This window comes from Lissotriton helveticus, chromosome 6, assembly GCF_964261635.1.
Source record: "Lissotriton helveticus chromosome 6, aLisHel1.1, whole genome shotgun sequence".
NCBI lineage: Eukaryota > Metazoa > Chordata > Amphibia > Caudata > Salamandridae > Lissotriton > Lissotriton helveticus.
In genome coordinates this window covers 123,509,517-123,534,534 of record NC_136067.1, presented here as the reverse complement: position 1 = coordinate 123,534,534, position 25,018 = coordinate 123,509,517, and positions in this window count along the sequence as shown.

Here is a 25,018-nt window from a genome sequence, read left to right as displayed (position 1 = left end):
CTATACAGAGGAGTATATTAACCAGTTGACCAAGGATCTGTCCACGACTTTTTTGTCTACATCGGTACCCACGATTGACATCACTCTAAATGATAAAATATCTCGTTTAGAGAGATTAGAGAAAAAACTCATCAGAACACGACTACATGGGCATCTATTTACAAGGTACCAAGAAAATATAATCCCGGTGGGATTACAGATAAAAATCGAGCCAGCAATATTTGTAGACGTTCCTAAATTTAAAGAAGGGTTTAGCTACGTGGCGAACAATTGCTCCCGGCACTGGATGGTGCTGGAGGTTGAGACAGCCGCTGAACAAGTTGTCACGCTCAGTAAGGAGACCGCCGTTTTGTCTTCCTGACGGGTATTTTCTTCCCCCGCAGGATTCAATCACCGCGGAGGTTGTCTACTTTTGAACCCGCTCGAACTCCGTGAAGCAGCTTTGTGGCTACAATCATTACGGCGGCTGATGTAGCAACTGTTCAACCCTTGCCTCGCCTGATTTTCAGGCTGGGATTACATAAAGCGATTTGATCCATTTAGCATACCGTGACTAATTCAGAGGTATGTTACTCCTTTTGCTTCTGATTAAGTTGATATCCTTATCCAGCCTTTTACCAATACGGTCCTTACTTTACCTTCACAGCAACCTTTACGTTGCCAAGCTACATCAGAAAACACGTCCCATGTGCCAAGACCATCAGTGCTTACCCCTGTGTGTCTAATGTAAGTTACGAGCTGATCTATATGCCACATTGTTGTCTATTATGAATTGTACACCACTAAATTAGTCTCATATTCCTTTTCAACCCACAGCCTGTGTACTTTCATGGCACTTTGCCCTTTTTGGATAACGACAACTGGTAACGCCCAACAACATCATCCTTTGACTGATTGGTAAAAACCTATGTAAGTTTAATCCCGATGTTAAACCTGGGTTGTAACATTGTATGATAGAATAATCTTAAGAAGATCTTTGAACTGGCAATTCCAGACTGGTTATCCTTCCTCTGTTGTTGCGAATGAATATCGCTGAGTTTGACCTTGACCCCCGGTGTGGTCTTACTCATTTTCCATGTTCAGAGGCCCTTTCGGGCCCGGACTCCATGGTGATTGTAGTTATCGTATTACAGCATTGTCAAATAGGATGACATTCAACAGGTCCCACAAATAAATTAGTCTGACCTCTGGTTTTAATTTTCACAGATTTAACCGCCCCACTCAACTCCCGCCTTCCCTTTCCTGCACTTGTCCTGATGAAGACCCCGTTAAAGGATCTAACGTAACCTACGGCTAGGGGTCGAAACGTCGACGGCTTTTTTTCCTCACTTTGGACCTCCGGCACATGCCCCTGATTATTCTGAACTGTGTATGTGGCCGTGGAATGTCCCCAGTATAACAGTTTTTCAATGGATGCCCTAACTGTTTAGGCCTTTTGTATTTGATTTGTTTCGAATTTGATTTAAAGACTGTTATAATTGACCTTCTTTTTGACTGTGTTTACTCTTCTGTGACTTTACACCGCCCTGAGCACACCCCTCCCTTCCCTCTTCTCCCCACTGGGGCTATTTACTAAATGTGATTGCTTTTTTCATAATGAAATCTGGTATTGTAAAATAAAGGACAATACCTTTTACAAGTCCTTCTGAAGGTTAATTCATTTATAATTGTATCAGTGTGTTTTGTACACAACACGGTTTCCTTGCGGGGACCCCTCTTTTCACATACTACATAGCGCCCAGGTCCCCGCGACTGCATGGGTTCAACCCCCCTTTTGTAACAACAGTATTATAATGGCCCGAAGAGCGTCCTAGGTAGGCATGTTGAACAAATCGAAACCGGGCGACTGTATCGTGGTCAACTTTAACAGCCCGATATTGGTGAAGAGGATCTTAAGGGCAGCCGTGCTTGGTGGTAGGCCAAGGGGCTCTGGCATAGACATATTACCACTAAGCTTCTTCTATGATACCCCTTTTCCAAGTAGAAATGATACCTGTAATGGATGGCACCAGGCGAGGGCACCACACCATAGAATACACCAGGGTTGGGGATTATTGGGGGGGGAGAACATCAATTATTCCACACTGGGCAAGACAGGGGATGCATGCTTTCCCTCTAGGACCAAATAAATTTGCAGCACTCTCAGGTCTTAACGAGTGCGACTGACATGTAGAAATGCTGATACCTCAGGTATTACATTAGACCCTGTTGCATCCATTAATATATCAGTAAACTTGTTAAGTACTGGAAATTTTCAAGTGACACCTGAATCGGGGGGGGGGGAAACTGGCAAGAGAGATGTTATGTGTAAATGCGGGGGCAAATAGGGAAAATGCCGCTCCCGTAAACCACTCCTATCCCACCCTGATAGTTGAACCGCCTTCATTGAAAGGTCCCCTTAGGATTGTCTCATGGAATATCTGTGGGTTGGAAAGTAAAGTCTCTAATCGTGTCTGGGGGGATTTTATCCAGAACTATGATGTATTGTGCATCCAAGAAACCTGGCTCGTGAAAGAAATACACTTGGATGGCTTTAAGACCTACCATATCCCTGCAGAACGCTCTGTCCATGGTAGACATAAAGGAGGCATTTGTATTTATTTCTCCAATTTGATGTGGGTACGTAGAATTAAAAGGATTGGACACTCTTCATATTTTCAAATAGTATCTATTATACTATCTTCGGGCATGGAACTAATGGTAGTCAACTTCTATAATAACATTAAAAAATCTGACTTTGCAGTAAAGATGAGTAAGTTAGGTGATGGATTAAACTATTTAAATACTGCAAAAGGGGGAGGAGCTTGGCGGGCATCCGAGATGGCCGCGTGAGCACAGCGCTCCCCGGACCCCCGCCGCTCCCGGCATAATAGCCTGCATAAATCCTGATTTTTCGCGAGGATCTGTATAGAGGACGTTGGGCTGATCTACCTGGACCTTTCAGAAATTTATTTTGACACCGGGTGCCTGAGTTACGGTGCTTTGGACTTTTGGGGTCCGCCCTTGAGGTGCGCCCGGGAATGGGCGAGGTTCAGTGGCCGTCTTGGAGTTGAACAACAGCGGCAGGGGGATTGGACTTGTGGGTCCCCTTCTTAAGTTTCGGTTTCGATTCTGCCTCAGACTGGGACATCGGCGAGAGGGTCGGGCCAGAGCTGGGTCCAGGGCACGAGTCGGCTGTCGGCCTTTGGCTGGACTATTCTCCTATTTGGCTGCTCCTATCCTAGTGGTACCCTTGTTGCGGTCCTTTGGTCCCGAGGCCTCCCTTTCTGGTGCCCGGTCCGTTGACCCTGGTGAATCTCCTTGTGACGCATCTCCAAAATGGCGGGCAGAGGGGACCGGGAGACGCGGAAGACGAAGACACCTCTGCGCGGGGGTCCGGTCCAATCTAACGTCATGGACCGTTATACCCACACTAAGGGGTCCCCCGGAGCTGCCCTGCCCGGTCCCAGTGCGTCTGACCACGTCGTGGATGCGTCGATGGAGCCTTCCTTGCAAGACATCATGGGCGCCATTTCTGGCATGAGGGAGTCGATAGGCCAACAATATGACACCTTGGCCCACAAAATTGACACCGTGGCAATCGATGTGAACTTAATTCGAGCCGATCTCTCAAAAACGAACGAAAAGGTGAAGTCATTGGACATCAAGTCATCCAGCCTCACGGCGGACGTCTCCGAGCTACAGACGGAGATTGGCAATCTCCGTAGGGTGAACGATTTCATGACCCGGCGCTTGGATGATTTTGAAAATAGGGCACGTCGCTGTAATGTTCGCGTGGTTGGTGTGCCGGAGAACCCAGAACCCCACTCGGTTGATCTCCTGGTTGAAGACCTGATCCAAAACCACCTTTCTCCATCTGGCCTTAGTAAATTTTTCACGGTGGAGCGTGCACATCGTGTTCCGGGGGGCCAGGGTAAGCCAGGTGCCCCGCCGAGACCTATTGTTGCAAAACTTTTCCACTACAGGGATCGGGACGCTATCCTGCAGGCGTCACGGGTGAAGGGCCCGGTGGCCTTTGAGAATGCCACGGTGAACTTTTATCCGGACTTTTCCCAACAGGTCCAGAAGCAGCGGATGGGATTTCGTGGTGCCAAGAAGCGTCTTAGGGACATGGGGATGCGCTACGCTATGCTTTTTCCGACCAGGCTGCGGGTTGAGTATAATGACCGAACTTTCTTCTTTGATCGGCCGGATGCTGCGAATGACTGGCTGGACTCCTTGCCTGGCCGACCTCCTGAGACTGAGTCCGATGCCCACCCGGGCGGTGCTGAAGGTGGTACAGAGAGCTGAACATTTCGTCTTTGCCTGGTGCCTTGTTTTGAATAACACTTCCAGGAGTGTATGCCTGCGTTCCTCTATTGTTTATGTGATTTGATGTATGTTCTTTTTCTCGTTATTGGTCTTGATCGGGGTGGCGGGTGGGACGGAGCCTTTCCTCCTCCGGGGTCTTTGTGTAGAATAGGGGTTCTTGGGCGACAGGCACACTGCAGGTTGGGGTGGCTTTTTAGCTTTTTGCAGGGGTGCAGGGTGGGGGGTGTTTCCTTGTTATTTGGGGGGTGGGTGGTTGGGAAGTTCGTTTGTGTGTTCTGTTCTCAAGGCGACTTTATCCTGTATTTGAAGATGTTTCTTGTGTCATGCTCATTGGTGGGGGGTTTTGGCTTTGCTGGGTGGGATGGGGGGTAGCGGGTTGAGATTTGTTTCGTGGAACGTTAACGGTCTGGGAGATCGTATCAAACGGAGTGTGGTGTTGAAATGCATACGACGTTTGTCTCCTGATATTGTTTTCCTGCAGGAGACTCATTTGGTAGGCAATGTTTGTCATGCGATGAATAGGTGGGGCTATCGCCTCGTAGCACATTCGGGGTTTACCTCGGGTTCTAGGGGTGTGGGTATCCTTGTTCGGGCTTCCCTCCCCCTAGCTATTGATGATGTGATTCAGGATGATCGGGGGCGATATGCGGTCCTTGTGGGTCGCTATGAGGGTCGTGCCCTCTCCCTATTTACTGTTTACGTGCCCCCCGGCTTGCAGACTTCTACCTTTGCCGATTTGGGCCGTGTGTTGTTGGACCTCCCTGATAGTACTCTCTTTCTGGCTGGTGATTTTAATTCGGTGTTCTCCGGTCTCCACGATCGCCACCCCCCTAGGGATACTCCTGCGGCCCAGCAGTGGTTGGGTGGGTTTTTGGATACCTTTGGCTTGGTGGATTGCTGGAGGCTTTTGCATCCTACTCAGCTTCAATACACCTTTCACTCTGGGGCCCATGGGAGTCTGTCTAGGCTGGATTATTTCCTGATGCCTGCGGCTCAGTCGCCAGCGGTGCGTGAGATTGTACACCTACCCAGGGGTATTTCTGACCACTCTCCGCTCTGGCTCCGTTTTGAGGTTGGAGTGGAGGCGGTGGGCCGGGTGGCTCCCATCAATCCGTGGTATCTTACCTCCCCTGAGACCCGCAGCCTTTTGCTTCGGTCTTTGGACGCATATTTTCTGGATAACGAGGGGTCGGTTTCCTCAGCTGTGTCCCTGTGGGAGGCCTTTAAGACGGTGATTCGTGGGCAGGCCCTCTCCCTTATTGTTGAAGCTAAGAGGGCGAGAAATAGGGAGGTGGTGAACCTTGAGGGAGAGATTTCTGCATTGGAGGATGCTTTGGAATCTGGTGTCACGTCTGCGAAACTCCACGCCCTGGGTCTGAAACAATTTGCCTATAAATCTATGGTCACGGATGCTGCTAGAGTGATGTTTCGGGAGCAACAGGGTCGTTTGTATGATGTGGGTGACAAAGCGGGTAAATTGCTGGCATGGCTGGATAAGAAGGAGAGAGCTAATCGTGTGGTGCCCGTGATTCAGTCTTCGAGTGGTGAGAGTGTGACGGACCCGATTGGAAAAGTTGACCGTTTTGCTGAGTACTTCCGTGTGGTATATACCCCTGTGTCTGTGAGGGATGTGGCTGACTCTCGCCTTCTATTGCGTGATATAGCTCTGCCCAGTGTCTCCGATTTGGATCGTGTAGTGGTGGATTCCCCCTTTACTGTTGATGAGATAGCTACTGCCATCCGTTCGCTCCCTTCGGGCAAAGCATTGGGCCCGAACGGGTTGCCAATTGAACTGTACAAGTTGCGTCCCGACAGAGTGGCGCCATATCTTCGCGCCATGTTTCTGGAGTCCCGAGAACAGGGTATTCTCCCATATGATCAGCGACTGGCCACGATTGTTGTCATCCCCAAGGAGGGTAAACCGCGGGACCTTTGTTCATCCTATAGGCCCATATCCCTGCTGAATGTTGAGCCCAAGGTATTGGCGAAACTCCTGGCGTCCCGCCTCCTGACGGTCATTGGTGACTTGGTCCATCCAGATCAGTCCGGATTTATCCCGCATCGCAACACGGCTCTTAACCTGCGTCGTCTCCACGGTGCGATTGCGAGGGCGGGGCTTCTGACGGAGCCGGCCATTTTGGCATCGTTGGATGCCTCAATGGCTTTTGATACGGTGGAGTGGCCTTATCTTTGGGCGGCTCTTGAGAAATTTGGTTTCGGGCCTGAGTTTATTGGTTGGATCAAGTTATTATATGCTGAACCTCTGGCACAAGTAGTGGTAAATGGTAGAGTTTCGACCCCTTTCACCCTTGGCAGGGGTACCCGTCAGGGCTGCCCCTTGTCTCCGTTGCTTTTTGCACTCGCCTTGGAACCATTGGCCGCCTGGCTTCGGTGGGAGCCTTCGCTCAAGGGGATTCGCTGGTCTCCGGACTTTGAGGACCGCGTCTCGCTTTACGCGGACGACATCCTTTTATATCTCACCTCCCCGCGTAAATCTCTGACTGTTTTATTTGATGTTCTCACTTCATTTGGTGCCAACTCAGGCCTCGTTATTAACTGGGCCAAGTCCTGCGTGTATGTTCTTTCGGGTGTTTTACCCCCATTGCCGAACAGACTTCCTATCCAGGTGGTCCAGTCTGGCTTCAAATATTTAGGGATTTTCATTACGCTGGACCCCTCGCTCCGATTTGAGCGTAATCTCCTCCCCCCGTTGCTTAGATTGCGACTGGACGTGGCCCGTTGGCGTAAGCTTCCTTTGTCTCCTCTGGGCAGGGCGGCTCTGTTTAAAATGATGTCCTTGCCGCGGTTCCTCTACGCGCTCCAGAATTCCTATGATGATCTCCCCAAGACCTATTTCCGAGAGATCGAGAGTTTTCAAAGGCAATTGATTTGGGACGGGCGTCCACGTATTGCCTTCGCGAAACTCACCATTCCTTGGTACGACGGGGGCATGGCGCTCCCCGATATCAAGCGATATTATTGGGCTTCCCAGTTGTCTGCTATTAATCACGTGATGTTTTCACCGGGTCGAAATCCTGCATTCGAGATGGATAGACTCCAGCTGCCGGATGGGGACTTTAATAGAGTGCTTTATTCTCGTTCAGCCGGGCGCCATCTTGTGGGCCCGTCCAGGATTGCAGTAACTGTGTGGCGAGCCGCGAATGTGAGTTTGGGATGGGAGGATCGAATGACACTGGCGACGCCGCTTTATGCCTCGGAACGTTTGGGATGTCTCTGGTCTACTAAGGGCTTCGACCGCTGGGATATGATTGGGATATGTAAGGTGGGTGCTGTATGTTCGAAAGGTAGTGTGAAGTCATTCCAGGCCCTCCAGGCGGAATATGGTTTGAATGGTAGGGAATTTTTTCGTTATCTGCAGGTCCGACACGCCCTCGCCTCAGTCTTGGCTCCTGATGAGGCCCTGCCCGAGTCTTCCCCCCTCGAGGATCGTGTCCTTGATGGGCACCTGCCTGATAGCACTATTTCCCTGATCTATAAGAAGCTGATCAATAATCGGGCGGACTTATTGGTCCGACTTCGAGAGGTTTGGGTCGGCGATGGGTTGGAACTGGACGACGAGGATTGGCAGTCGGCACTCTCTTCTCCCAAGGAGGTAGCCATTCCTGCCCGTCTCCGTCTGGTTCAACTTAAAATCCTTCATCGGGTGTATGTCACTGGTCCGCGTCTGGTGACAATGGGCTTTTCCCTGGATGGGTTATGTAAGCGTGGTTGTGGGTCGAGTGCTACTTTTTTTCACATTCTTTGGGAGTGCCCAGTTGTGGCGGCTTACTGGACTGCTGTGCTTGAGGTGATGACTGCTGTGACTGGTGTGGCCCTGCGGCCGGAGCCACGACGGTGTCTGTTGAATGTGTGGGAGCCCACTGACTACTCTGTAGCCCAGACCAGATGGGCTACCTTGGGTTACATGATTGCGAAACGGGATATTGCGCAACTCTGGGGCGCATCCAGCCCCCCTGTGGTCTCGAAATGGGAGGACAACATGGACTGGTCCATGTTTCGTGAGAAGACTGTATATGTGGCTAGGGGCAGACCTGGGGCGTGGACGAGGATTTGGGGCCAGTGGAATGAATATCGTGGGGACATCTGTGCCCCTCCCCTTGTAGGCACTACTGATGTTGTCCTATCTCCCTAGGCGAGCGTTCCCGGAACCTTTTCATACTGTTTTATGGATTTCCGATTCTCCCCGCTGCTCCCCCCCCCCCCCCCGACCCTGCTGGAGCCTTAGGGCTCTTGGTATGTTCTCCTGATTGTAGACCATCCCCTCCGTTCTTTGGGCTGACCTTGCTTACTATGCATTCGCCTTTTTAGTGTTTGTTTTTCTTTTTGTATAAAACAAAAATTCACTATGCTCTGTGATGTGTTGGGAGTAATACTTGGTGCTTGATTTGTGCCTGACCACGGGAGTACATTTCTAATTTATTCCTTGTGCCTTATTATTAGCGGCCAGCCCGTGAGGTTGTAGGCCCATTCTTGTATTTTTCTATGCTTGCTCAAATAAAGGTTTTTGAAAAAAAAAAAAAAAATACTGCAAAAGGAAAAAACGCAATTTTGATCTGGGGAGGGGACTTTAATACTAATATATGCAACCTAAATACCTGCAGACCACGGGATGATGCTAGGGGAGTAAGGGATGATATGAAGCACTTTGTATATACAACTGGAGGGGAAACAATAAATGACATTATGGCCACACATGATTTAGACTTTGTAAATTTGATGTGCACCCCGCAGGTTGAATTCAGCTCTACATACATAGCCAGGGGTGTGCATTCGGTTATTGATTTTATTATCCTACCCGCAAAATATTCTAGTTGGGTGGGAGTTTTTTCCGTCCAGTCAAATGGCCTTAGTGATCATTTGCCTCTCAGTTTATACCCAAACCTTCCCGCATGTGACACCCCAGCCACGCTTGAATTCCTGGCGTGGTCGCAGGAAATAGTATTGGCACGTAATAATGGTTTTGCCCTGAAATGGGGCAAAATCGACCCAGCAAAAATGAATGCGACCATTATATCTAAGGCCTTGGCACCCATCCTAGTGTGTCTAGATGAGGAGGCTACCAATGCTGAAATATTGGAAGCATTTGGGCAGATAACGCTTGTCACACACGACTCTCTTACTAAAAGAAAAGCGATGGAATGTAAGAAGTCCAATGGCTGGTTTGATTCTAAATGCACGAAAGCGTATACCCATCTTAAAGGGGCACTTAGCGCCAAACCCAGGGACTACAGCCTAATTAGGGCTTGCCGAAAGACTTACAATCTAACCCAGAATAATAGGATAAAAGAAATAAAAGACCTGGCCTGGCAAAATCTACTCAAGGCATCACAACTGAAAGATTGTAAATTGTTCTGGCAGGCAGTAAAGGCACCCTACCTTACTAAGCCAGATAATGCAAGAATTGAAGTCGCCATAGACGAGAGTACTTGGATTGACTTCTTCTCTAAAGTTTACAAAACAGAGGAAAGGGATGTGGCTAAATTCACAGGGGTAAGCAAACTGGACAGCCCAGTGCAGAATTACTTCCCCATTAAGGTTGAAATTGCATATGAGGAAGTCCTGACTGCAATAAATAATAGCAAAGGAAGTAAGGCCCCGGGCCCAGATGGGATACCAAATGATATCTTTAAGTCAATTACTGAACTCTGGGCCCCAATTTGTACACAAGTTTTAAGGGCCTGTTGCACTGAAGGATTTATCAAAACTTGGGCGGAGTCAGTTATAGTACCCATTTATAAAAAAGGGGAAAGAGAGTCCCCAGCTAACTATAGGCCCATATCCCTCCTGGATTCTCATATGAAGATCGCCGGTAAGGGTGGTCCTCAGTAAATTACAAATCTGGGAATGCGAAAATAACATCCTAAATCTGGTCCAATATGGCTTTAGGGAAGGGATGAGAACAGTAGAGCAGGTCCTTAATTTCGTGATGATTCAAGGGAAATATACCCAAGCTAAAAAAGGGTGCCTCTATGCAATATTCGTCAAACTTTCAGCCGCATTCGATTACGTGGATCACGAAAAATTGTGGCAAACATTGGCTGAAATTAAGGTGGATCCCGCGATTCTATGTTTTCTCCGACAGTTGTACACAGGTGCGACTGCCAAGGTGAGACATGGGGCCAGAGGAGAATGTACGGGGTCGTTCCGCATAGAGAAGAGAGTTAGGCAGGGTTGTGTACTCGCCCCATTCCTCTTCTCCATATATACGAACACTTTGTAGGAGGAATTGGTGGCTGCCGTAGTGGACTCACTAAGGTACGGGAAAAACCAGGTGGTCTCCCTTCTCTATGCGAATGATGCCGTACTAATGGCCAGAAGCAAGGTAGGAGCCCAAAAGACATTAACAAAGTACGTAGAGTTCATGGAGACAAGGGGGCTAAAAATAAACGCTAAAAAAGCATTTGTGATGATGTGTGGGAAAGCCAGAAAAAAATGCAAGGCTTTAAAAAATTGATGGCCTTTTACTAGAACACACTAAAAGCTTCTCATATTTGGGGGTGCTAATTGATGGCTCTGGCTCTTGGTGTGCGGCAGTCAAGAACAGAACTGTTCTGTTTAAACGTTCCATTGCCACACTCATGAACTGCGCCACCAAATTGGGGAAAAGACCCCCAGAAATTCTCTTAAACATATACAAAGCAAAATGTAGAAGCATAGCTGTTTATGGGACATGAATCTGGGGCTTCCAAAACCCTTCATCCATCCAAATAGCGGAAAATGGCTTTTTAAGATGTTTGTTAGTACTTCCCCAGGGTACAGCAGTTTTTAATTGTCATTCTGAATTAGGAATTGTTTTTAGTTCTGATCTCATAAAAGTAAGACCAATCTTACTCTGGCAGAGAGTCTGGACTCAAGATGCGCTGTCCCTTAGTAGAGAAATCTTAAAGGATATAATGGCACTGGACAACGCTAAACATATTCCATGGCGTGAGTATGTTAGGAAGACATGTATTGATCTGCAAAGGGTAGAACTTTATAATAATCCTGAATTATTAGGTGGTCTGAGTAGGAAAGAACTTAAAGGTCTATGCATGAACCACTACGAAATGCTAAGGTGTTCGGCTGAAGTTATCAAACAAACTGTCAGTAAACAGCAGTTGTCTCTGGTGTGTTACACTATTCAACCGTACCCATCATTGTGTATTGTGGGCTTTGAACTTTTCATTTTAACTAGATTTAGGTTTGATTTATTTCATTATTTGGTAACTTTCCCTATAAAAAAACAACTGGTCCAGGAGCCTGGGGACATGTTCTTGCGACAATCAATCACAACAATCTACGTTCCATTTTATTTTATTTTGTAAATATTATGCGAAGGAACATAAGACCTAGATTAGGCAATATTTGAAAAAGGGTTCCTGGTGGCAATGTAGACCAGCTTATCTAAGCCTACAACAATTGGAGAATGGCAAATGCATTATGATCATGATTGTTTTTTTAAAGAGTATCCTGATGAAAAGAAATGTGATGGCTGCTATCTGTACTATGTAAATGCTATGGTTCGATAATGCACTGATTTAATCTTTTCTTAACATTTTAAAATGAGGACTTATTTATTTATTATGAAACATTGTATGTATATTCATTGTCGCTTTCATGATTTTTATCTGCTGTTAAAATCAAATAAAGCTAAACTTGAAACTTGAAACAGCCCTCGATGGTCACTCGACAAATCGCTGCTAACGGAGGATATCTAGTTCGTGGGTATATCAGCCCTAGATTACTTTTTTTGAATAATATAGGTTCAGCTTTGACCTTTGCATTATGGGGAGCCTATAAAGTCTTTATTAGGGGTAAGGGAAATTCCTACAGAGCTCAAATCAGCAAGCTAAGAAGGGAAACATCTTGCTCACTCCATACTCCATTCTAAAGCTTTAGGGTCTAGAGTTGCACAAGCAAGCCACAGCTTGAGAGATAATTTTACATCCCTGGGACTCGTAAACCACAATACGTGTTTCCAGAAGTACCATGCTGGGTGGGCTTTGGCCTGGTCTGTTTGGAAAAAAGGAATAATGAGACCATTAAACCAATATATGATGAGCCTAAGAACCTGATCTCTGATCAACCGGATCACATTGGCAAAGTACTTTTACAGCATAACACAAATCTGTATGCTTCTATGTGTAAAGCCATAGCAGTTCATTTAGAGACGTTTTTGCGGTCAATCAAGTTGCCTTTGCTTAATGGGGATCTCCAAGCCTCAGCTATATCCCCTATTACACTTGCAGGAGTAAAAGATGCCATCAAAACATCGCCTTATGGCAAAGCACGTGGTAGTGACGGTCTACCTGATTAAATTTATAAGCCGTTTGAGGCCTAGATAGCTGAAATTGTAGTCATTCTATTCAATAAAACTCTGGATGGAGGTGAGGTGCCTAGATCCTTTAAGGAGGCAGTAACTATCAGCTTCCTATATAAGGGCAAACCACCAAAGTAGCCTAGCTCCTGTCGTCCAAACAGTCTATTGAATAGTGACTATAAGCCTGTCACAAAATTATAGCTTCTAGGATAGCTCCTTGAGAACATACTGTGGTCCACACTGATCAAAGCAAATTCTTTCCTGAAAGATCAATCTCTTCAAATACCAATTTCCTGCTGCAGGTGATATATTACTTTTCAAGCAATACGACCAAGGTAGCCATCATCATACTTGATGCAGAAAAGGCATTTTATCTTGTGTGAATTTGCTAATAGTAGGATATATGGCCATTAGAAGAGGTACACAGCAGCGATGTCCAATGTCCCCGGTTCTGTTTATCCTTTTCATTGAACCTTTGGCAGCCACACTGGAACAGGATCCTCTGCAAGGAGCGTCTAAGATTAATCCTCTATTTAGCTGCAGAGACACAGAACATCTCCAAAGCATTTGCTAAAATCGAGACTTTACGTACGTTGGATGTTTTAAACTAAATCATGCTAGATCTGAGGCCCTTGTGTTTAATAAACCTGCCTCAATTTTATCCATTATAATACATTACTCAACCACTGACCCCATTAGGTATCTGGGCATTTATGTATCACATAGTTTTGCAGGCCTATACCAATTAAATTATATGCCACCCTCAATAAGATGTGCAGTCTGATATTCCAATGGCAATCCCTGCCCCTGGCAATCATAGGGCGAATTACTTTAATCAAAATGGTCATTCTTACAATATTCCTTTTCATTTTCTCTAATATCATGATTAAAGTTCATCAATCCAATTTTAATGAGATAGATCAAGCACTACGCCACTAACTGTTACAGGGAAAGACATCTCACACTAAATTGACATCTTTGGAATTTAGGACCTGATTTAGATGCTGGTGGACTGGGTCCTGCTGTCACATTTTCAATGGCCTTCCTGCCCACTGACTTGTATTTCCACCCACCTTATGTAGATGTTGGCTATCGCATAGACGAAAGGCCACCACACTCCTGCTATTACTGCCAGAAAATCTTGACTGCGTTGTCAGTAAGATAGGCAAATGCGGTTGTCAGAGGCGGTACAGCCACTTTGTTCACCTGGCCAATCCCAATGTGCCTTCCCACCGATGCAAAGTGGCAGCCAAACCTCCACACCTGAGTTGGCAGGATGGAATGCAATAAATCACAAACTCACATTTACTCACTTACCCACTTCCTGTACCACCATGGAGAACGTCCTACGCGTTCTGCCTTTGCTGCTGCTGGCTGATCAAGATGCAAATCAAGACCGTCCTTGTTGCCAGATATAACCTCCCCCATTGCCTGTTACCTTTTTACTTAGCTGTTCACATTTGCTCAGGACTCATGCACTTTTAAACTACTCACACACGAAATAGCATTCCAATGTGCAATGCATATGTCTCTAATGTTGATATCAACGAAATTTAAAGTAACACATGTATAACCACATTGTGTTCATAAATTTGGTTCCTGCTGCCTTCCAAAAAAAGGGTACTTGCACAAAAAGACTATCAAGCCAAAATCAAAAACTCACCATAACTTCACCTCGTAGATTACCTGGAATTTAAATGGCCATCCCAAATGCGAAACACTCTAAATTTCTACCTTGTGTAGTGCAAGTCCTGTATTGTAAACAAGTGCAATTTGCACATTATATTATACGGTGCAATGCATATGTGTACATACTTATCAGTAATCTAGGTGAAACAAACACACCTTTAGTAAAATATCCTTAAATAATGTCTCAACTTTTATTTGTTGGTGGAAGTGTCTACTGCTAAGTTGCATGGCTGCACCAAAATTCAAATGACCTTCACATAGCATGTGAACCAGTTTATGCACTTAACATAGAAGACGTTTGAAAAGTATGTAGTAGTTCCTGCCATCATGCTAAAGAAAAATATGTATTACACATTTTCCACTGAAACATTTCTAGGAATCAAACAATTGCAGAGGAAAAATAATGCTAGGACAAAGAAAAGAAAAATTGTGATCTAATCACAATGAGATAAGTGTCTCAACTTGTATGTTACAAGGCAAATGCCAGCCCAAACGGTGTCCTGTGCACAGGGGAACCTCCCCAGGAAGGGGCAACTAGTGGTCAGAGCAGGCACTGCAAAGATGTTATTTCGGAGGGGGGTGGGGGTTCTGAGTTTGGGTTTGCAAGGGGTGGTCTTAAGTTTGGGAGGGGAGGTCTTGGGTTTGGGAAGGGTGGTCTTAGGTTTGGCAGGGGTGAATTTGGGTTTGGGATGGGGGCCTTTGCTCTTTTTAGGGTTAGCTTGGGAAGTAGTAGGGTTGGTTTCAGTCTTTTGAGGGGGCGTTTCAGATGTGGAAGGAATGGGGGGGGGGTGGAAGGAGTCGGTGTGCATTTGGGAGGGGTGGGTTGGGGTGTGGCAGGCCAAGGTCAAACAAAAGACTCTAACAGCAAAAATGGGTAGGATGGTCAGGAGGGATTTGAGGTTGGGAGGTAGATGGAGTGGAAGTGGAAGTAGAAGTGTCTCTGTTGTACATGTGTTTGTTGAGGGTGCACTTCTCTGTGGGGCTCGTGTATGTCATGAACATTTGGGTGTGTCTTGCTTTACGGTGTGTGTTGTATGGGTGAGGGTGGCCGTATCTGTTTTTTGGGTGTTTGAGCTGTGGATGTTCTATGTGTGGTTGTTGTGCCTGTGTGGGTGGTGGTGAGTGTGTGCCTTGGAGGTATTGGGTATGAGATCTGTGTGTTTGGTTGGTATGTGTGCTGTGGAGGTGATTCGTTTGGTTGTGATGTCTGTGTGTGCGGTAGTGGGTGTGGTGTCTGTGGCAGTGTTGGTGGTGGGGGTGGCGTCTCTCTGTTTGGATACGTGCCGGCATTGTTTGTGCTGTTTGTGTTTGTGTGTGGGTGTGCTTCTTGTGCCTGTGTGAGTGGGTACGTGGAAAAGTGTGTGTGCTGGGACAGGTCTGGGAATAGGGAATTTGGATGGAGAGAGGGCAAGAGGTGGGCACTAGGTTGGGATGGTTGGAAGGCCATACCTTCAAAGGACCTCTGTAGGCCAGACATGTGGAGAAGTGTGGCTCAATGGTTAGAGCGGCAGACCCTGATGCAGAGGTCGGCCTGGGACCAGGGTTCAATTCCCATCGCGGCAGGGTCTTGGGTCAATGTCTGCGGACTCGATAATTCTCGCCTAGGTGCCTAAACTAACCATGGGTCCCACTCTGTAACTCTGGGCAATAGCTTGCTTAATCTCCACAACGGCCCTATCAGCGCCGGGGATACCTGGCTTCACCTTGGGGGTGCCCAGGAGGGACCATCTCACAGGGAAAGCCAGGACGGGTTCCCCAGCGGTATACAGCGCCAGGACACTCCGAGATGGAGTAACAGTGCGCTTTACAAGTATACATTTACATATTTTACATTTTACATTTAGACATGGCGCTGTGAATGCCTACCAGATAGTCTACCAAGCCCCTGTTTGGCATTCAGTCGTGCAGTCTGGCCTACAGAGATGTTCCAGAAGAGGTCAATAGCCTTGTCACTCAGCATGACCAGGGGGGGTAGTGCCTGGTGCAAAGGAGACACCACCCCTTCGAGGGGGTTTGGGTGTGGCAAACTGGGGGGAGCAAGAGGGACAGTGGAGACGGTACTCTGGGAGGTGGACATGGACCCAGGTGTAACAGGAGCAGTAGGGTCCACAATGACTATGGAGGGCTCGCTGCAGGAGGCCTCTGAAGAAGATGTGGAGTCGCCATTGCATTCCTCTTACCCTCCATGTCACTGACTCCTTTGAAGGCGGTACCGGAACCACTATGGATAGATGCTTTCCTGACGATATTGACTCCTTTTCCTATGCCTGCCCTGGATGATGTTGAAATGAGAAATATAATATTTTTATTGAATCTGTGGCAACAGAACTGATCATGATCTTTGGTCACAAAACAGTTTCTAAGTTTCACCTGCTTCAAGGCCCTCAAACTTTACTTCAACATTAGCATAAGCTCATGCATGTACGTAACATTATCAGAAAACCTTTGGTCACAGTTATGCCACAGTTATGCCATTCCAAATAATAGCTCCTACAGCATGTGTTATCTTGTCTCTTATTCATCATTATGTATCTCCAGGAACTGTTTCACACCTCTGAATGGTTGGCCCTTGTAGTTTAGAATAGTGAACTGATGTCACCCAACAAGATATCAACCAAAAATACCTTTGTACGGTGTGCTCACAAGGCCCTAAAATGTTCAAACTGATCATTCTCGAAAAGTTAAAAATGAATAAATGTGTTTCAACAAATACTGCAATTTTGTACCAATATTAGCATATAATGAAATCAGGTTACCTTTGTTTGGGCAGTTCACAATGAAACGCTTACTCCAAGTCACTAAAGTATATGTCAATTGTCTAAGATTATACATGAACTCTGTACTGATGTAGCTTAGCAATGTATCACATACTATGTGCATACCTAGGCTGTTGAAGACAGTCAGAAGCAAAGATCTGGGGGGATTGACAAATGATTTCTACTGCATAAGTAAATACATCGTTTTTGAAATATTTCCAATACACTTCAGTACACAGAAAACATTTTCACATTTCACTCCTAAATATGTATTGGAAGTTTGTTGTGCCTTTGTGAAATTGTGCCACTAAATATGCTGCCTTTCACTGTAGTACAAAGCTTTTAATAACATCACAGTAGTTTGTACATACACAAATATCTATCAACTACTTACTTCAAACACCCCCACAAAAATTACAATATGCAACATATTACACCTTGATGCATTTCAACAGTTATCTAATGAGTCATATGTGTGGCCCGATTTTGAGTTTTCCTGATGGGATACTCCTACATATATGTTAAGGAACTTCACATCTTATTATATCTCTTTAAGTTTGCCATTTATCTCCAGCATTGCTTTATCATCTGGATATGACAAAAGACATTGAGAAATGCTTCAGGGTATGTGCTACTCTGTCACCAATGAGTGCACATTCCTGTCTGTGTGTCCACAACAATTGTATGACTATCACAATTATTTGTCAAAAAACACACTGTCTTACACACACATATTTGTGAAGGAGGATATGTTTAGATTCCTAAATGTAGCTATTACTATGATGTCACTAGTCATTTTGTATCAAAAACTCACTCTTGTTTATGTAGAATCCTAACTTACTAATGTGACATTTGGTACCTCCACTGTGTCATAAGTGCCTAGTAGGTTATGTTATATGTAATAGGGTTCCCATTGCATCATCACAATAGTGTGATTGGTAATGTTTTTGTTTTGATCTGTTTTAGGTTCTTCACAATGTCATCTTCGTTTTGACATTTCAGAGATGTGACATGGGCAGGTATATGGTGCTGTTTCCAAGTACAACGGAAACCTGGGTTGATTTTTGGAAACACAGACATAGACTTTGGGTGTATAAATCTTGTACCAAGGCAACTTGCACTGTGATTGAATGGAAGATTTGAAGATAACATTGGATTTGTTTGCTGTCGTGTATTGTCACTAGAGCAATATGAGTGCAGGTATTAGCTCAAACCACATGGTAGAGGAGCCAAATCATGCTAAACTCCCTTCACATTGGCAACATCCTCATTGTGTATAAAGTGTATGTAACTTTCGATGTGTGTCATAATTTTAGACATACTTCGTGTGGCACACCAATGAACCTTTGTTGTGACATTCCACCAGTGGTTTGGAATGATCCTGTGTCTTCAAAATATAGTCCTAGCATGTTTTTGTGTATTGGTGTTATTGATGTGGGATTCCTTATGGGGGCTACAAGGTCTGGCTCCAGCTGATGACATGATCAAAGACAATTTTCCTATTTGACTCTCTTGTTTTGAATATATATCCCCTTCTTCCATGTTGGCAATGTTTGGAACTGGAAATTTGTAAACTATACCTGAGTATCAGGCTAAGGTATGGATTGTTATATTAGTTCACTATATCTGATGCTCATTGGTAATCTATGTGGTAATGTCAATTGTGTACTCATTCATAGAAGCCTGTATAAGTAATTTAATATTGGTTTTAGATGTTTTTAATTATGTATTTACTGTATTTTACGTCTTTTATGATGCATCAATCGAATAAAGACTTCTTGAATGAATATATTAGTGAAAATGTTGACAGAAAAGTATTGGACAAATGGAATAAACATAGTAGTAGACGATTGAATGGCCTTACATTTGTGGTAGTCATGTTTGGGAACTGGAGATAAACATTACCTACTTGCAAATTTTCTATGTTTACGCAATCGTTTGATTTTTGTCATCGTCAACTTATGGTGGAAGAAAACAAATGCATTGATAGAGTTGAGATATACAACACCAGACTACGAATTTTTGGCTTGTAAATTTATTGTGCAAAACGTGGAAGAATTAAGCAGGGTGAAAATGAAAAATCTAAGCAAAAATTGCAGAAGTCAGTCATGGTGAATGAAACAATAGTTGGAGACTCAAAATTGTTTGAAGTCTAATGTCCAAAATACTGAAAGGAAAATGTGTCCAGAAATAGTCCATGTTAGCCACAACCTGGAGGAAATTAGGGTTGGCGTTACTTGCTGGTGGTGGCAGAGGTCTCACAACCTGGGAATAAGCATGGATGTCCCCTCCTGTGGGGGGATCCACTGTTATTGGGACAGGGGGTGATGTAGGTGCTTCTTCCACTGGCAGGGCCTCCCTTCCTGTGGCAGTGGCAGATGTAGATAGGCCAGGTGTTGTAGGTCCACAGGAAGGGGTAGATGGTGCTGGGAAAGCCCTGCACATATTGGTGTAAATGCCCTGCATCCCTCAGTCAGCTACTCCAGCTGTGAGCCTCCATCTGATGATGAGCTCCCGCTGCAACTACTTCATCTCGCGGAGCCTGGCGAGTACCTGGCCCATCATATCTTGGGACTGATCATGGGCTCCCAAGACTTAGTTGATGGTGGGCTGGGTGACTGACCCCAGTGGCCTCATTATGCAGGCCCACAAACTGCCTCCTATGGCCTCTACTCCCACCACCCTGTGCCTTTTGCATAGTGTGCCCCATCCAACTGGTTCCTGGAGCTGGTGCTGTGGCCTCAAGATCACCCAGGACTGGGGGCACATAATCGGTGTCACAGTGGTAGAAACACAAAGTGCAGTCTTTGGTTTGCTGAGGTGTTAAAGCTGGGGCGTGAGGTGTCGTTGTGGGCTTAGAGAGTGTCACTGGAGTCGTTTGACCATACTGACCAGATAGCCCAGCCTCCTCATCGCCCTCCATGTTATCAGGACTGTTGTCCTCACTGACGGCTTGATCCTGGGCTGGAGTAAAGGTCTCTTAAGTGGCTGAATCATGGTCAGGTGCTCTGCCAGATGGACCTATTGAGAAACTGAGAACATTTGATCAGTAAAAGTGTTTATTGAACATTCAAATCTTTTGAGTCAAATAATGTAGATACATAGAAGACAACATAGGTAGAGAGTATTGCGCTAAAGCTTTCTGTGGCACTGCAAATATTACCCTGAAGTGTAACCATTTCAAATATTACAACTTCAAATAAGCAGGCAATACAATGTCCTGAAATGTTCATGAAGTGACTGGAATATACCTAACATCTCCCAACCATTCAGCCCAACATGGCGGAGAGGTGAAGTGTACAATTGACATTTCCAAGGCCTAGCTGAGTTCAAAACAGACATGTCCACAATTAGAATGCATGTTTGGCATTAGTCATCATGTGAACAGTGCAGAGTCAATTTCTGTAAATGTCACTTATATTCAGCATAGTAATTTCCATACCTTACAATTGTTGTGTCAACACAGTTTGATTTGTAAAACTCATGACATCAATTCAATTGTCTGAGAAGAACTGCACAACATTCAGAAAACAGCACAAAACATTTTCATAAGAGATCATTGAATAGGGATTGATCACTACATGACAATTTACCATATGTTGAAATCTGTTAAACAAGAGAGAAAGAGCAATATGACATAACAATATTCTTTAGAGAAACAGAAACAGGGCATTATGGTAGTTGTAGTAATTTCAAAGACAACTTACCAATACTGCTAAATGGTTAGAAAATATGAAGTGGAAATGGGCGAGACACTTACAATATGACGTACATATGGGTTATTTGGTGTTGTAACACTTACAGGCACCATACCTTCATGTGACATGTAATGGATATTGACACCTGTGATCTTAGATGCAACACAATCTATTCACACAATCGAAATTATCTGATGAAGATGTTTTTGAGGTTTCTGTGTAGTGAAAATATGTGCAGAACACATTAGCAAAAGCTAACTTCAAAGCAAACAGGACATTGTTGTTTAGAGACAGTTAGTAAAGTGTAACTTAACAGACTCCACTCTACCTGGTATTCCTGTAAAGCCGTCAGTATGTAGGATCTGCAAGACCTTCTCCTTCCAGGGAATGACATGTAAGGGGACCCTGGGAGAACCACCAAAAGTCATCTGGGCCTCCAGGTGATGCTGGAAGGCGAGGGTAGGCACCCTCCCCCACATGTCATTCTACTTCTTTCTAATTTCCTCCTGTGTGCTCAGGTTGTTAGTTACAGCATTCACTCTGTCGACTATCCTGGACCACAATTGCCTTTTCTATGATAGGGGTGTATTTTGGACTTGGGCTCCAATCAGTTGTGGCTCTATTGTTATGATGTGATCCACCATGACTGACAACTCGTCCTCAGTAAAATGGGGATTTTTGAGGCCTGGCGATGTGCAACAAAATAATAAAACATTGATAATATTAACCACAAGGTGTACTATGAAAAAATGGATGGGACAAGTAACAGGGAGCAGAAACAAAAAAAACGGACTTAACTGGGAAAATCTCTGCTGCCAAGTGTTGTGATGCAATGGAATGGCAAAGGATCATGGTCTGAAATGGAGTGCACGTTTTAGTGTGGCATGCAGGTGTTTCCATTTGACCATCAGGTGTTTTTTACTGGCACCCATCCAATGGCCACAGTAAAGCTATATTGTTGAGAATGTACCTCAATGGATTTACTCCATCTGGGAACTGCCATTACGAGACCACCAGCACAACTGGGAACTCTACATCTGCTCAGCAGGAACCCACTGCTCTGATGGTGACAGAGCAGTATTTCCCAGCATTGGAGTCCGCCGTGCCAGCAGCAGTGTACAGCGACCACAACAGGAAACACTCTGCCAACGTGCACAGCGAGTCAGCCTGCAAGCTTCTTAAGACGGCTTGTGAAGGACCGTCGACTTGGCAAAGTAGTGGGACTCCCTCTGCAGTGGTACAGCGGTAAGACCGTCAAAACCTAAATCAGGCCATTAGTAAGGACGATTGGGGCTTAGCGCTCCCACATATCAGGAAATATTATCAGCCGGCGTACCTCGATTGGATTAGTCAGGCAGTAATACCAAGTAATCTGCCAAACTGTTTCTATCGCCAGCAAAATCTCCGAAAAGCCGATACTCAGCTATCAGACTTTTTCAAAATCCCCAAGCTCCCAACGCGCAGTAGATATGTTTCCACATTTTCTGGACTTTAGGTACGCCAAACTTCTCCACATCCCCTAATTTCATCCTCGTATGTGCATCAGGGAATGTGCCCTTTTAGGTATACAGGTGGAGACTGGAGTTATGAGGGGTGTGGGAAAAGGTGGGGTTCTGTAGGTTTAGTGACTTCATTTGACTGGGTCAATGAAATTCTGGGATCAGCTGATAGCCGGTATTCCTTGTTTCACTCCGAACTAACTTTCTCCTACCTCCAATACAGCCACTATTAGAAGAATATTCAGACAATAACCGATTCTATACCTTCTAAAATCGGTCAAGCTTATTTTACCAGAGGTTTAAAAGGAATATGCAACTTGTCCTGACCGATTTGACCAAGATTGAAGCACCCACAGGTTGCAAGATTGCCTCCTTAGCGCGAGATAAGGCTACGCAGTGATTTGCGCTGCCTTGCCTTACTCCATATCAATGAGGACATTCTTAGCCAAACACAGTGGCTTTGTGTGGCCTCATAGATATAATTTCAAGGTTTGCTCTTCCAAAGAGTCACAAATGTGATGCTACTGCAGTGCATGGGGTTCATAAATATGCCCCAGATTATTGAGAGGTCAACACATTGCGTCTCCAGAAGCCTGCGGACAGCTCACAGTTAAGAGCAGATGTGATCATGCATTTCAGCCACAGGCTGAGGTGGGCTGCATGATTTTATATTGGAAGAAGCTTGGTCAGGCCCTCAGAGGGATTCACAGGTAATCAATCCATTGTAGTACTCCACATGGAACAGAACTCTTTGAGGATAAGGGTGATCTACTGTAGTAGGTTTGGGTGAGCAAAGATGGGGCCAGGGCTTGCAGATAGTAGAGCATATTCTTTAAGATGCGGTTGATCTGGAAGATCAGGGATATCTTCGAGTACATGAGGACTTCCAGATTACAGATTGTTGGATATGTAGTCAGTCGAACTCACATGTTTCGGATCGAACTGGCAGCATTTATACTGCTATTCTTTATCAAAGCGTATGCACAACTCAGCCAAAGTAAAATAAACACTGTTGGATCTTTCCTCTCTTTCTATCAATCAATTAATCAAACCAACTGTATTCGGTTTTCACATATGAAACCATAAAAGTATTCTACAATACCATACATGATAAAAAAGGGTAAAATCGTCACATTGGAAACATTGCTGCCCTACAAATTTTTGTGTAAAGCATACAATTAGTTATACAATGTGTTTATCGTAATTCAGAAAAGATACAAAAACAGTCAAAGATGTAATCCTGGAAGCCTCCTCTATAATATGTCTGTCGCCCGAGTGGCTAAAATAAAGGAAGCATGCCATTATGGCTACAATCATTCAATGAAGGCAAGACAAGCCCAAAGCTTCACTGCTGATTTAAAACAATTAAGAACAAATAAAATGGAATCTTCATACAGCAATTGATTAAGATCGGCATAATAAAAGTTTTCCGTGGAGTTGCGTAAAAATGACAAAATATCTAAATATTTATCATATCCGGTGGAGACTCACCGTCGCAGCCACAGGATTCTAAAATCTGGCCTCTACTACTCGCCCTTGGTGAGGCCAACAAGAGGTAAAACAAGCCAATCAGAACCTAGTCAGCAAGAAACGTTTTTAAGTACTAAAGACTCGCAGGAGATATGGCTCGGTCATCAGTGTTGTTTTCAAGATACAACATTTACGAACACTGGGTTTTCTTAGTTCCAACTCTTCCCTCTCCATTTTCCTTAGTCTCCAAAAGGACTCTCTGTCCCACCCCATATCACTTTTGGTCACCACTTCTAGATTTGTGAAGAGTTCCACTCTTCCCAAACTTTGCAAACTGCTTTTGATGTATTTGAGCCAGGGAATATAATGAGCATAATCAAGAGATATACACTCCTTCAAGATTAAACGATTCAACGTTGTTCCCTCATTCAACCAAATCTTTAGCCAAAATGTTAAAGGACATAAAGCCAATAAATCACAGAGATAAGTCGCCCCCAATTCCCCATGAGCAACCATATTTGACATTCCTCAGGGCACACCTAGCAAACGCTTCCGAAATTAGTTCTCAACTACTTCTAACTCCTTCATGGAGACATGACCCCATAATTTGCTGCCATATGCAGCGATGCACTTGACCTGGTATATCTTTGAAACTTCAGCAATCAGTCTCCTACCTAGTTTGGAAGCACAATTTAAAACAGCCGTATTTGCACGCACTAGATCCCCCATTTTCTCTGTCTTAATGGGCCGCATTTCATTTGTTCATCCATCAGTTCAAGGAACTTGAGCGGATCCAACCATAAATTGAAGAGGCTTTTTAGGCGAGGTCCCACATGCATCACATAGGATTTGGAATTGTTTATTGACAGGTCCAGGTTTGCCATAACGGTGGAGAAGGAATCAAGCAATGCTTGTAAACCCCTTTCAATCCTCGATAAAAGTACTGCATCATCTGCATATAATGAGATGGGCAGACCACGTCTGCCTACCTGTGGATAATCTACCATTGTCTTCATTAGAACTTTATCCAAATCATTGATATATAAATTAAACAGAAGGGGGGCTAGAATACACCCTTGATGTACTCCTCTCCTTTTTGCAACTTTATGGGAAACCTTTAGATCTTGGGAGAATCAAACCTGCGCCTTGGTTGAATGGTGGAAGTCTTCCAAAAAGAAGACAATATTACAGATTTCACGATTCAAGAGGTCTTTATTAAGCATGGGCGTAAAATCCGCTCCGCTCGCGTATTTTTCGGATTTTCGGCAAATTCGC